The sequence below is a fragment of the Lepidochelys olivacea genome, assembly GCF_965140295.1.
Source record: "Lepidochelys olivacea isolate rLepOli2 genome assembly, chromosome: 3".
Lineage (NCBI taxonomy): Eukaryota > Metazoa > Chordata > Testudines > Cheloniidae > Lepidochelys > Lepidochelys olivacea.
The window spans coordinates 100,105,153-100,119,444 of record NC_140413.1 but is presented as its reverse complement, the minus strand read 5'-3'; the positions used below and the strand labels follow the sequence as shown (position 1 = coordinate 100,119,444).

Here is a 14,292-nt window from a genome sequence, read left to right as displayed (position 1 = left end):
TGTAGCGGTGGTCTGTGCTCCTGCTGCCTTTCCTGCAGCTCAGCCATACGCTGGAGCACACTAGTTTGATCCTCCAGCGGCCTCAGCATTGAATCCTGCCTCCTCTCATCATGCTGCCGCCACCTTTCAGCTTCAGCCCTTTGTTCAGCCCGCCACCTCTCCTCCCGGTCATTTTGTGCTTTCGTGCACTCTGACATTGTCTGCCTCCACACATTTATCTGTGCTCTGTCAGTGTGGGAGGACAGCATGAGCTCAGAGAACATTTAATCACGAGTTTGGTTTTTTTGCCTTCTAATCTTCACTAGCCTCAGGAAAGGAGAAGATCCTGTGATCCTTGAAACACATGCAGCTGGTGGAGAAAACAAAAGGGACAGTGGTATTTAAAAAGACACATTTTATGGAACAATGGGTACACTCTTTCACAGTAAACCCTGCTGTTAACATTGTATACAAAGCACATGTGCTTTCGTTCCAAGGTCGCATTTTGCCTCCCCCCGCCACGTGGCTAGCCACTCACCCCTCCCCGTGGCTAACATTTCTGTTCAGCCACAGGCAAGCAGCCCAGCAGGAATGGGCACCTCTGAATGTCCCCTTAAGAAAAGCACTCTATTTCAACCAGGTGACCATGAATTATATCTCACTCTCCTGAGGATAACACAGAGAGATAAAGAACGGATGTTGTTTGAATGCCAGCAAACATACACTGCAATGCTTTGTTCTACAATGATTCCCGAGTACGTGCTACTGGCCTGGTGTGGTAAAGTGTCCTACCATGGTGGACGGAATAAGGCTGCCCTCCCCAGAAACCTTTTGCAAAGGCTTTGGGAGTACATCCAGGAGAGCTGGAAATGCCAGGGCAAATTAATCATTAAACATGCTTGCTTTTAAATCATTTATATTATTTTAAAAGGTACATTCACCAGAGGTCCCTTCTCCGCCTGGCAGGTCCGGGAGGCAGCCTTGGTTGGGTTCGGGGGGTACTGGCTCCAGGTCCAGGGTGAGAAACCGGTTTCTCCGCTTGCTTGCTGTGAGCTATCTACAAGCTCCTCCTCATCATCATCTTCCTCGTCCCCAAAACCTGCTTCTGTGTTGCGTCCATCTCCATTGAAGGAGTCAAACAACACGGCTGGGGTAGTGGTGGCTGAACCCCCTAAAATGGCATGCAGCTCATCATAGAAGCGGCATGTTTGGGACTCTGACCCAGAGTGGCTGTTTGCCTCTCTGGTTTTCTGGTAAGCTTGCCTCAGCTCCTTAAGTTTCATGCGGCACTGCTTCGGGTCCCTGTTATGGCCTCTGTCCTTCATGCCCTGGGTGATTTTTGCAAATGTTTTGGCATTTTGAAAACTGGAACGGAGTTCTGATAGCACAGATTCCTCTCCCCAATACAGTGATCAGATCCCGTACCTCCTGTTCGGTCCATGCTGGAGCTCTTTTGCGATTCTGGGACTCCATCATGATCAACTCTGCTGATGAGCTCTGGCCAGCGTGGCAAGCTGCAGGTGACCATGCAAACAGAAAATTGAAATTCAAAAGTTCGCGGGCCTTTTCCTGTCTACCTGGCCAGTGCATCTGAGTTGAGAGTGCTGTCCAGAGCGGTCACAATAGAACACTCTGGGATAGCTCCCGGAGGCCAATACCGTCTAATTGCGTCCACAGTACCCCAAATTCGACCCGGCAAAGCCAATTTAAGCGCTAATCCCCTTGTCGGGGGTGGAGTAAGGAAATCGATTTTAAGAGCCCTTTAAGTTGAAAAAAAGGGCTTTGTTGTGTGGACAGGTGCAGGGTTAAATCGATTTAATGCTGCTAAATTTGACCGCAACTCCTAGTGTAAACCAGGGCTTAGAGGAGAAACTTTGTATAATGAGGTTGTTTTATTTAGAAATTCTTCAGAAAACAGGCACATGGTAGTGCAGCTGAGAACAGTAATTTATTTATTTTCAAGTGCATGACAATGTCCTCATTTGCAGAAAGAGAGATGATCATGTTGATACACATTGCACTCTGTAATGTGAAGCTTTGAAGGAAAAAATCAGGTTACAACATGGACCAACTTATTTGTCATTGATTAAGTAAAAATGATGTACCAGGTTGACTATTATAGATTAACACATAATTAATGTGTACATTTCCCCAAGTATGTAATCGTCAATTCTTGACTGAACAGAATGCTTTAGAGATGCAAATAGAAGGTGATTGTGCTGACTGGTGAGACTGGTTGTGGTGCTGTGATTGTTTTGTTTTATTGGTGACTACAGTGGTTTCATTTCAGTATCTCTTTGATTTCTTGCGTTTGACTCTTAACCCGTCTCTCCCCTACTCATTTCATGGTATCAAATGTTGGGGGAGATTCTAGAGTTTTAGTAGGCTGGTCTTATTGCTTGGCACTCTCTGCACTGACCGTAGAGTCTTGGGTCCTATTGCACAAATGTTTGAATGCTGTTGACTGGCTGTTTCAAGGACACAGCCTTGGTTGATGGAGATCAGGGTGTACCCCATAAAGACTGAGAGCCTTTTCAGTGACAGGCTCATGATAGTGGAACTTGTTACCACTAGCTATCAGATAGCACCAAATCCTGCTACCTTCTGGACACAGTGCAAGATTCATCACTTCATGCAAGTGCTTACTTAATTGATTGATGGAGTCCCACCTTATAAGTAAGGGATCCTGAGGGAAGAGGAGAGCTATGTTCCTGTAGTACTATGGACATCAGAGTGCCGTTCGAGAACAGGACCCCAGCCTTCCACGATGCCTGAGCTCGAAAGGTAGAGAAATATGCCCCTCTGGCCGAAACCTTGAGAGCTAAGGGTTACCAGGTCCGGACACGTGCACTGATCGTCGGAGCCTTAAGTGCATGGGACCCTGGTAACGAGCGAGTGCTGAGAGAATGCAGAATCGGTCAACGCTACACTCGGCTGATACAGCAACTCACGGTGTCAAATGTCATCAGGTGGTCAAGGGACATCTACATAGAACACATCACTGGACATCGGCAATACCAGGAGGGATGAGCTGGAGCGCCGATGAGAAACGCAGTCAGGAAAGTAACAAATACTTTCCTTATGGATTGCATTTTCTAAATGGACAACCAACCTAATTCTCAATTACCGAGGGACAATCTCCACTCATTGATATATTTTGCTTTTCACAACCAAATTTCTGTACAACTTTTCATGAGTGATGTACCCAAGTATTCTAATATCTAAACTGTGTTAATCTATTCACCTAAATTTGGGTTATTGCTGATTATGTACTCTATGTATCATATGACTTTTAAAAACTAACTTTGTATTTGTGGATAATCTAATCAGTATACCCAGATGTATAGACACTGTTATAGATATCAGGGTTGGAAGGGATGTCAGGAGGTCATCTAGTCCAACCCCCTGCTCAAAGCAGGACCAATCCCCAACTAAATCATCCCAGCCAGGGCTTTGTCAAGCCTGACCTTAAAAATATCTAAGGAAGGGGATTCCACCACCTCCCTAGGTAACGCATTCCAGTGTTTCACCACCCTCCTAGTGAAAAAGTTTTCCTAATATCCAACCTAAACCTCCCCCACTGCAACTTGAGACCATTACTCCTTGTTCTGTCATCAGCTACCACTGAACACAGTCTAGATCCATCCTCTTTGGAACCCCCTTTCAGGTAGTTGAAAGCAACTATCAAATCCCACCTCATTCTTCTCTTCCGTAGACTAAACATCCCCAGTTCCCTCAGCCTCTCCTCATAACTCATGTGTTCCAGTTCCCTAATCATTTTTGTTGCTCTCCGCTGGACGTTTTCCAATTTTTCCACATCCTTCTTGTAGTGTGGGGCCCAAAACTGGACACAGTACTCCAGATGAGGCCTCACCAATGTCGAATAGAGGGGAACGATCATGTCCCTCGATCTGCTGGCAATGCCCCTATGTATAAATCCCAAAATGCCGTTGGCCTTCTTGGCAACAAGGGCACACTGTTGACTCATATCCAGCTTCTCATCTGCTGTAACCCCTAGGTCCTTTTCTTCTCCCATAAGTGTGGGTGAAAAGGGTCTCACACCACTTGGCAAGGTTGCATCATGAGAAAAAACAACTTTGCTCTATTTCCACACTTTCTAATCTTTCAAAGTAGCAGGAGGTGGAGAAGTGATACAAATGCATTAGACTCTATAGCAAAACGAAGAGACCAAACCACAGACTCTGGACTCAGCAGTCATGTATCCTGCAGTCTGAACTTGGAATCTGATACATTCCCTCATTGGCTACCATCATTTGCCCAGCATGGAAGTGCTTCTTGTTCAACAAGGCAGCCAGATTGGGACCCATAGGCATGGAATGGCTCTGAAGGAATCAGCTGTTTCTCTCTGTGCTTCATGGAACTTGGGATCCAAATGGCAAAGACAGTTGTGCCCAGTTTAATCATGGAATCCTTTAGGAGTGTGATCAATGCCACTTAACAAAGGAGCAGGGTTCTAAAAATAGTTTACCTGGGCCACAGGTCACCATAGCTTCCAACTCTGGGGTGAAAATCAACCACCAGTACTTGCAGTTTCTACATGAGTTCTTGTGAAATCTTTGACCTTACTTGGAGTAATTTTACACTTCTCTGGAGTAGAATTCTTCACCAACCACACAACATATCAGTAGTGATAGTGAGGTATAACTCCCCCAAATATGCCCTTTTATTTCTTTAATCTGGTGGCACAGATTTAAATTAGGGACTACATTCAGGTGCTGCTCAGATTCCTTGTAAGGCACCAAATGTCAGGTATCTATTAAAAATAGGTGTCTTTCTGCATCTCTAGATGATGGTTTACTACTAAACAAAGAGGTAGTATGCCCAACATGAGGCAGTCATCATCAGTGATCCCTTGAGGTTGAGGATGATCTCTTTTACAGGTTTTATTTATTTTTCATGGGTCCTTTGGTGACTGAGGAGTCCGATCCTTGAGCCGCAAGCTTGTTGGTAGACATTGCAGGTGGTGTTGGAAGACAGGGTTGGGCCACAATCAGTGTGTGACAGTTATCTTTCCTTTCTTTTCTGGCATTTTTCTGCAACCAGGGCAAGGCAATTTTCCTCAAAAGTGGACGTTTCCTCTCTGACTAGTCTTCGCCACTTATCCTTATCCTGGGCTGCTGTCTCCCAGTGTGTGGTGTCAATGCCAAATCTCTTGATGTTTACCCTGAGGGTGTCTTTAAAGTGTTTCTTTTTGCTTCCCCGTTTCCTTTCTCTTTTGGTGAGTTGGACGTACAGCAGTTGTTTTGGTAAGCATGTATCAGGCATAAGCACACAGTGCCTGCTCCACCTCAGCTGGTGCTGGATAATCAGGGCCTCAACACTGAAGATGTTGGCCTCTGGAAGGACACTGACATTAGTGTGATGATCCTCTCACTTTATGTTGAAGATCTTCCAAAGAAAGTGCTGGCATTCCAGGTTTTTCAGGTGTTTTTTATCGGTCACCCAACTCTCGCAGCTGTCAAGGAGAGTTGGCATTACCACCACTTTATAAACTAAAAGTCTAGGATGTGTTCTGATGTTGTGATTGTTGAAAGTCTGGCGAGACAGTTTGCCAAAAGGAAGGCTGATGTTGCAGATTCGATGCTGAATCTTGACATCTATGTCTGCCCTCTGTGAGAGATGGCTGCCAAAATAGGCAAAGTATTCTACATTATTCCAGTTCTTCTTTGTCAATGTAGATCTTCCTTGCTGGGTCTGATGATTGACCGGGGAGTGGGTTTATTAATTTAAGAGCAATCATACACAGGCCAGCAGAAGGAGGCCAAAACAGAAAGAGCTGTACAAGGACAACAATACCAACAGTATACAAAGCTAATAATATGACGCTATTGTGAAAAAGGCCAATATCATTCTGGGGTGTATTAATAGGAGTGTACTATGTAAGACCTGGGAGGAAATTGTGCTCTACTCAGCACTGGTGAGGCCTCATCTGGAGTATCATGTGCAGTTTTGGGCATCACACTTTAAGAAATATGTGGTCAAATTGGTCCAGAGGAGCACTACAAAGATGATAAAAGGTTTAGAAAACCTGCCCTATGAGGAGAGGTTAAAAAAACTGGGTATGTTTAGTTTTGAGAAAAAGAAGACTGGAGGGAGGGGGGAATCTGATGAATCTTCAAATAAGTTAAGGGCTGTTTATAAAGAGAACGGAGATCAACTGTTCATTGTGTCCACGGAAGGTAGGACAAGAAGCAATGCACTTAATCTGCAACAAGGCAGATTTAGGTTAGATATTAGGAAAAACGTTCCAATTATAAGGATAGTTAAGGACTGGAATAAACTTCCAAGGGAGGTTGTGGAATTCTCATCACTGGAGGTATTTGAGGATAGGTTGGACACCACCTATCAGGGATAGTATAGGTTTATTTGGTCCGGCCTCAGCAAAGGGGGCTGGGCTACATGACCTACAGAGATCCCTTCCAACCCTACATTGCTAAGGTTCTATATGTCTTGTGTATCTCATATGCTTAATTTTAGTCTCCCTTTTTCTGTATTTCTGATTCTATATATTTTAAATTGTTTGGTTTGAGCAGTGCTTTGCTATGCATTATACAGTGCTTATGGTATACATAAGACACACTGAACTTTGTTTTTCCACTCCCTGGGGCAGTAAGGCCTGGTCTACACTGCTGCTTAAGTTGATGTAAGTTATGTCGATCTAATGCAGTGTCTACACCATGCCATGTCGGTTCGGTGGGAGATGCTCTCCCACCAACTTAGCTTCTGCCTCTCCCAGGAGGTGAAGTACTGAAGTTGACAGAAGAGCACTCTGCCATCAACTTATTGCGTCTTCACCAGACCCGCTAAATCAATGCCGCTGCATTGATTGCAGTGTTGCCAATTTAGCATGCCAATGTAGACAAGCCCTAAGGGGCAGAACTGCAAAGATCAGTCTTAAGGTTTTGATGTACACCTGGTGCTTTCTGATCACCTACTTGAAAAGCAGTTTTTAGGACTGGCTAAAAGCTGAAACACCACAGTACAATTACAAAGACCCTAAACAGCAGGACTCTTACTTTAAAGGTGGATGCAAGTGTCTCAGTTATTTGTAATCTTTTAGTTAGAAAATGGGTCAGCCTTATTGCGCTCTATATATTGCATTACCATGCAAGAGATCCAGATTCAGTAAAGTGGGCCAGTCTCATTCTTTCACGTTGGAAGAGGCTGGGAGTGTAGCAGGGGCATCTTGAGTGTGTCTTGCTGGGAAGAAGGAGTAATTCTGCAAGGAGCTGAGCTGATGGGGTTTAAGGGAACTGCATTCACTGGCAGCTTGGTGGGGTTAGCTGTGTATTGGGGATGGTTGAGGGGAGGTGGAGGGTGTTTGTCCCAGACACGTAGGAAAATTTTCTTGTTTTGTTTTTTGTAACTAAGGTGGAGTGGTTGCTTCTTGACCATTTTGGGCTTCTGGGCTCTCACCTTAGACTTGCAAATATACTGTAATGAGCTGTGACAAGGCACCTCCTTCTTGTGACTGGGCTCAGTGTTTCCCCTTCTGGTGGTGGGGGTCTGGAGTAAATCACTCTCATTGCAGAGAGTTTTTATTCCTCTTGCAGGTTTTATTCTTCAATATTTACAAACAAAAAGAAATGAGTTCATAAAACAAAAAGGCACAGAGGCATTTGGGTCTAAACTGCTGCAATGCACCATCTATCTGGATGTTTGCAATCGAGCTGAGCATGTGGAATGGTGTTGTGCAAATCCCATCATTTCCCATATTGCAAAATAGCAGGAGTTGGGGCATCATTCACTGGAGAGTCTGGCAGATGTTGTCACATAGGGAAAGAGGTAGAGCAGGAGCAGGGGGAGATTAGTTGGTCAAACAGCCAAACTATATATTAGGATACTGCTGTATCCCCAGGAAACAGACTTTCCTGGAAAAAAGTTGTGCATGTTACTCAGTGGTAAGGGGATGAGAATGTCCTGCATTTAGGCTTGGCAAGTCAGTCAATTGACTGGTCAAATAATGTTAATTGACTGCCTATTGTTTGACCATAGTCAAATATTGTCAGATATTTCAGCAAGTCTAGTCTAGGTAGTGGCATACCCTTTGATTGCATCGTGGTGTCATTCTTTCATTTGTTACAACTTCATTTGTTGTGTTTTGCGTTTTTCTGTGTTAAAATAGTGACGTTAAGTAACGTGTATTTTGTAACTAGGCATAAATATCTATCTAAGGCAGGGGTCAGTAACCTTTGAGAAGTGACGTGCCAAGTCTTCATTTATTTACTGTAATTTAAGGTTTCGTGTGCCAGTTATACATTTTGCATTTACAGGGGCTGGTGGACAGAACCCCAGGTCAGGGGTTCCGTCCGCCGGCCCTGCTCAGCCCGCTGCTGGCCCGGGGTTCTGTCCGCCAGCCCCTGCCACCTGGGGTCCTGGTCGCTGGCCACACTCAGCCTGCTGCCGGCCTGGGGTTCCTTTCAACCTGGCAGGCAGCAGGCTGAGTGGGGCCGGCGGCCAGGACCCCAGCTGGCAGAAGAGTGCCACTAAAAATCAGCTCACCTGCCGCCTTTGGCATGCGTGCCGCAGATTGCTGACCCCTGATCTAAGGCTATTAGAGACCATAGTCCTACTCTTTTTATTACCTTTTTTACTATTCTAATAAGTTAGTGCTTGAAAATATTTGACTGATCAATTGCCCCACCCGCCCTGCAGTGTAAACAAAAAATATTAAATAGCTGATTAGAGAAGATAAAGATTGTTGAACTTTCTCTAACTTGTAGCATTATTCTGGGGGAATATCACTTCAAATGAACAACACCGACTCACAGTGCATAAGCCATTTAGTTAGGCCCAAAGTACACAGTTTTTATATTGATATAACTATTTCAATTAAGGATATGTGTGGATTTTTTTTATTCTTATTTTTTAGTAGTTTACCAAAATAGCTATATCAGCACGAGCCCCAGCATGGACATATTTATATTGGTAAAGGATGCCTTCTATGGTATAGCTTATTCCCCTTCCTGTACAGGGACAAGCGTATAAGCACCCTTATACCAGTAGAATGGTGTCCACGCTATTACTTTAACTATTCTGGTATCGTTAAAGTGCTGTAACTTCTGTGCGTAGACAAGTCCTTCGACAATGAATAGGAAAATGGTCAATGGTGTTGGCCTTCTACTGAGAAATTCACACTTCTCTTTGGGGGAAAATATCACTGAGTGTACATCAACACTGCAAAAACCTACAGACCTCTCTGGCAGTGAGTCTCAGAGCCGGAGTCAACTGACTTGGGCTTGCAGGAATCACGTTATGGGGCTAAAAAGATCTGTATAGATGTTCCCCTTGGGCTGGAGCCCGTGCTCTCGGACCTTCCCCCCTTCTGGGTCTCAGAACCTGAGCAGGAACAGCTATATTGCTATTGTTAGACATGTAGGGTGAGCCTGAGTCAGTTGACCCAGGCTCTGAGACACACTGCTGTGTTTTGTGGTTTTTTTGCAGTGTAGACATACCCCAAGTGTGTACTTAGTCATTCTATCTACACTAGAAGTTCTTGGGACAACTGGGTTTGTAATTAAGTCCTTCAACATGCCTGATTTTTCATATGGGACTATAGATCCTGTAGATAATGGAATTTTAATATTTATTAGGATTTTTCCCTCTCCCAGCTACTGTGTGGTTCTCCTCTAAAAAGTGATTTTAAACAAACTGTCTGATTCCATGCTCATTGTGTCTTAACCATTTTCAGATCAAGTTTGCTCAGTTTACAAATGAGAGATTTATTTTCTCTAATTGCCAGCATCAGATTCAAGCTGGAATCTGATAATCATGATTATGATTTATTGCCAGTGATAAAGGTTCTGCCAGACAGATTCTGCCCTTGCTGGGCAACTTATTTTTTTCAAATTTTGTCTTTTCTAGTACCTATGCACTCTACTTTTATCTGTGAGTTTGTACAGGTATAAGGAAGGGCAGAATTTGGCCTTGGAGTTGGAATTAGGGGGTATGCTACAGAGGCTATATTGGCATAGCTATGTCAATTTAGCTGTGCTGGCATAACCCTGTGTAGATGCAGCCTTGGCCAATGGAAGGAGATTTCCCATCAGTGTAAGAACACTATCTTCCTGAATGACAGTAGCTATGTTGATGGAAACATTCTTCTGTGGGCCTAGCTGCATCTATGGTGGGTGGTTTTCTCACATCCTGACCAATGTAGCTACATAGATCAAGCCTTAGTGTTGTTCTTTTGGTTTGTGAATCAGGATTTCTCCCTTTCCAATAACATTGTAGGGACAAGCCAGCTAACAAAAATAGTCGTTTTAAGAAAGTTTGGTATCGGAAGCTATGACTCTGTATACACATGGAAAAGCAGATCTTTTGAAGAAGAAGGCTTTACTTTTTACATAATCTTCTTCAGAATAAATCCTGCACCCGTGGAATTTGTCTGCTTTCAGGCTTTATAGTCAGATGTATTCAGTAGCCTTGATATGGCCCTTAACTCTGATTAAGATTTATAAGGGGATGTCTGGCTTGCTTTTCTTGCTGAGACCACAATTGTGGGTTTTAGTTTTTGTTTTTTTTAAAACAGTCATTCTCCTTTTGATGATCAGGAATGTGTTGATGTTTTCTCTACTTCTGAGCAAGGTCAAGAGCAAGTTTTCTTCTGAGGCCTCTCTATATGTCCTCTTAGTCAGGAGTAAATAGTTTTCCGCTCATACTAATGTAGATATAATCATGCCTCCTGACCTTGCTTCTGTCTGGCTCAGCGTACAGGTTGCTGATGTAGAAAGTTTCCTTTCAGAATTGAGAATAAAATGTTTTGTTCTTATTCATTACCCATAGTGAATATACAACAAATGTATGTGAAACAGCCTAAAGTGTGGTTGCTTGCCACAGTGCATAGATGGTGATGAGCACTTGGAATTTCCATCTAGGGCCAGGTTCAGCAAACCTTCACACACATGACTTTGAAGTCAAAAGAAACTACTCTGAATGCACCTGTTAAGAAATAGGTGTGGTTCCCCACATCAAAGGCGACAAGAACATATTTTCGTTAAGTATTCATTAGATATCAGAGGTGCATGAGAACAAAGGCTTGTATTATATGTATGTGCACAAGTTTCTTGGTGTGTGAACAAACATTACAATAATGAAGGCTTAGTTTTTTACAGAACTGTTCTGAAAGGGGTAGCGTACATATAATTTCTGTACTGATTTAACTTCATTGGTTTATTTAAATCAGTGCATGAACATAGTTATAGTAGTAAAAAAGTTGCTTATATCGATTTCGGGGCTTGAGTCGTTCCAGAACGCTCTGGAACACTGTTCTGGTACTTCTCATGCTATCACTTATGTTAACGAGGCTGGGTGGTTTTATACCCATCCCCCCCTGCAGAGGGTCTGTGGTATTGTCCTCACTGGCTCTGGGTAGAGCTGAGTTTAACAGCGTATTGGAGGTACGCTCCTCTCACTCTTTCCACCCCAGGATGGAGTGGAGAGGAAGAGGGAGGATCTTCGGCCTGTTTCCGAGATGCACCAGGGAGCTGGCTGGAGACTATTGATGATGGATTGGCCAGCAGCAGTGGGGAGCCTGTGAGGGTGTCGGAGCGCAGTGTAGTCCCTGACAAGTGGTGCCAAGGTGTACTGGGTAAGATGGGGGGCAGTGTGGAACCTGCTGCCATGGGGCTCCTGGGACTCCTGAACCCAGAAAAAGCTGCCCCACTTTGCATTGCTATCACTTATGAGTGACCGTGCTGGACATGTGTTCCTGCACTACTTTTTTTAAGGACTCAAGCACTGGTCAATTTAGAAACACTGCTTAGCTATATTAGTACAAAAACTGTGTAGGCAAGCCCTATATCACAAGCTTAATACTGCTTTTCTGGTTACTTGTTCAAAAATGTATGTGATGCAGAAGTACGGAAGATAGAAGACAGTGCAGTAAGCAGTTCTCTAGAACAATAGTTCTCAAACTTTTTGCCTTAGGCTATGTCTACACTAGCACCCCTGACCGACAGAAGTTTCACTGACCAAAGCGCTGTGTACAGTGCTATGTCAGCAGGAGACGCTCTCCTGCCAACATAGCTACTGCTGCTCATTGGGGGTACTTCAATTATGCCGACCGGAGAGTTCTTTCTTGTCGGCACAGAGCAGCTACATGGGAGACCTTACAGTGGCTTAGCTCCAGCAGTACAGCTGTGCCGCTGTAAGGTCTCTAGTGTAGACAAAGCCTTACATACCCCTTTTTGTGCACATTTATTTTAGGTCTCAGTAGCCTTAGGTATTGCCAACTCTGTAGTAAAATAAATGTGTTCAGTTATAACGTCCTTTTTAAACATCATGTTTTTAGACAGTGAATCAAAAAGTGGCACAATGGAAGCAGCCGTTGTTGTTGTTTATGACTCTTGTGTTACTCAAATTACAAGCATTGAATGACGTGATGTATTTTGGTGTGCCGCTGAACTATGTCAATGGCTTGACTTTTTAACTTGTCTAATTTAAATTCAGAGTTCCCTCTAATCTTTATCTGGATTATTGGAGAACGTTGTTAATGGGCAGTGAGAGGCTCTGGGTGTGTGTATATGCATTAGTTAAAGGGCAGCGGGACGCTCTGGGCATGCATGTTTAGTACCAAACGTAAAGTGAATTATATGTGGCAACAGAATATGTTATATAATGCTGTATTTCAAAATGTGTAGAACATTCACTGTGGATAGACCACTTGATGCAGTTTTCTTTCCTAACCTGTAAAATTCTTCTATTCTGAATCAGTCACTCTTCATGAGATTATATGGTATTCGTATTCTAAAGTTATTCTGCTTGAAGCAGGGAATCAGAATTCCAATGATATTCTGCATTCACAAGTTTCTGTGAGTTTGTAATGGAATGCTCTGTTAGTATGGGCCTGAAGAATGTCAGCAAGAAGAAGTTGTTGGGGTTTTGTTTTTGTAGTGGTTACTCTTTGTCAACAAAAGTTTCTATCTGTGCTTTTAAAAGGTTGGTCCACACACTGAAGTGCTCCTCATGGTGTAACCGTATTTCAGATAGGTTTCAGAGTAAGAGCCGTGTTAGTCTGTATTCGCAAAAAGAAAAGGAGTACTTGTGGCACCTTAGAGACTAACCAATTTATTTGAGCATGAGCTTTCGTGAGCTACAGCTCACTTCATCGGATGCATACCGTGGAAACTGTAGAAGACATTATATACACATAGAGACCATGAAACAATACCTCTTCCCACCCCACTGTCCTGCTGATAATAGCTTATCTAAAGTGATCATCAAGTTGGGCCATTTCCAGCACAAATCCAGGTTTTCTCACCCTCCGCCCCCCACAAACAAACTCACTCTCCTGCTGGTAATAGCCCATCCAAAGTGACCACTCTCTTCACAATGTGCATGATAATCAAGGAGGGCCATTTCCTGCACAAATCCAGGTTCTCTCACCCCCTCACCCCCCTCCAAAAACCACACACACAAACTCACTCTCCTGCTGGTAATAGCTTATCCAAGTGACCACTCTCCCTACAATGTGCATGGTAATCAAGGTGGGCCATTTCCAGCACAAATCCAGGCTTTCTCACCCCCCCCTTTCCCGGGGAACACACACACACACACACACACAAACTCACTCTCCTGCTGGCAATAGCTCATCCAAACTGACCACTCTCCAAGTTTAAATCCAAGTTTAACCAGAACGTCTGGGGGGGGGGGTAGGAAAAAACAAGGGGAAATAGGCTACCTTGCATAATGACTTAGCCACTCCCAGTCTCTATTTAAGCCTAAATTAATAGTATCCAATTTGCAAATGAATTCCAATTCAGCAGTTTCTCGCTGGAGTCTGGATTTGAAGTTTTTTTGTTGTAAGATAGCGACCTTCATGTCTGTGTTTGCGTGACCAGAGAGATTGAAGTGTTCTCCGACTGGTTTATGAATGTTATTCTTGACATCTGATTTGTGTCCAATTATTCTTTTACGTAGAGACTGTCCAGTTTGACCAATGTAAATGGCAGAGGGGCATTGCTGGCACATGATGGCATATATCACATTGGTGGATGTGCAGGTGAACGAGCCTCTGATAGTGTGGCTAATGTTATTAGGCCCTGTGATGGTGTCCCCTGAATAGATATGTGGGCACAGTTGGCAATGGGCTTTGTTGCAAGGATAGGTTCCTGGGTTAGTGGTTCTGTTGTGTGGTATGTGGTTGTTGGTGAGTATTTGCTTCAGGTTGTGGGGCTGTCTGTAGGCAAGGACTGTGAAGAGAGTGGTCACTTTGGATGGGCTATTACCAGCAGGAGAGTGAGTTTGTTTGTGGGGGGGCGGAGGGTGAGAAAACCTGGATTTGTGCTGGAA

General features: G+C 43.9%; 1 protein-coding gene across 3 annotated transcripts in view; it reads left to right on the top strand.

The window, feature by feature from the left end:
- SAMD3 (sterile alpha motif domain containing 3) overlaps positions 1-14,292 on the top strand; it is a 98,056-nt gene that overhangs the window by 5,541 nt on the left and 78,223 nt on the right. The window contains exon 1 of one of the 3 annotated variants that reach the window (XM_084622650.1): positions 11,503-11,590. The exons of the other annotated variants lie outside the window; for them this stretch is intronic. The gene's annotated coding sequence lies outside the window, so the exon portion shown is untranslated. Of the gene's footprint in view, positions 1-11,502; positions 11,591-14,292 lie in introns of those variants that run through there. 3 annotated transcript variants of the gene reach the window in all.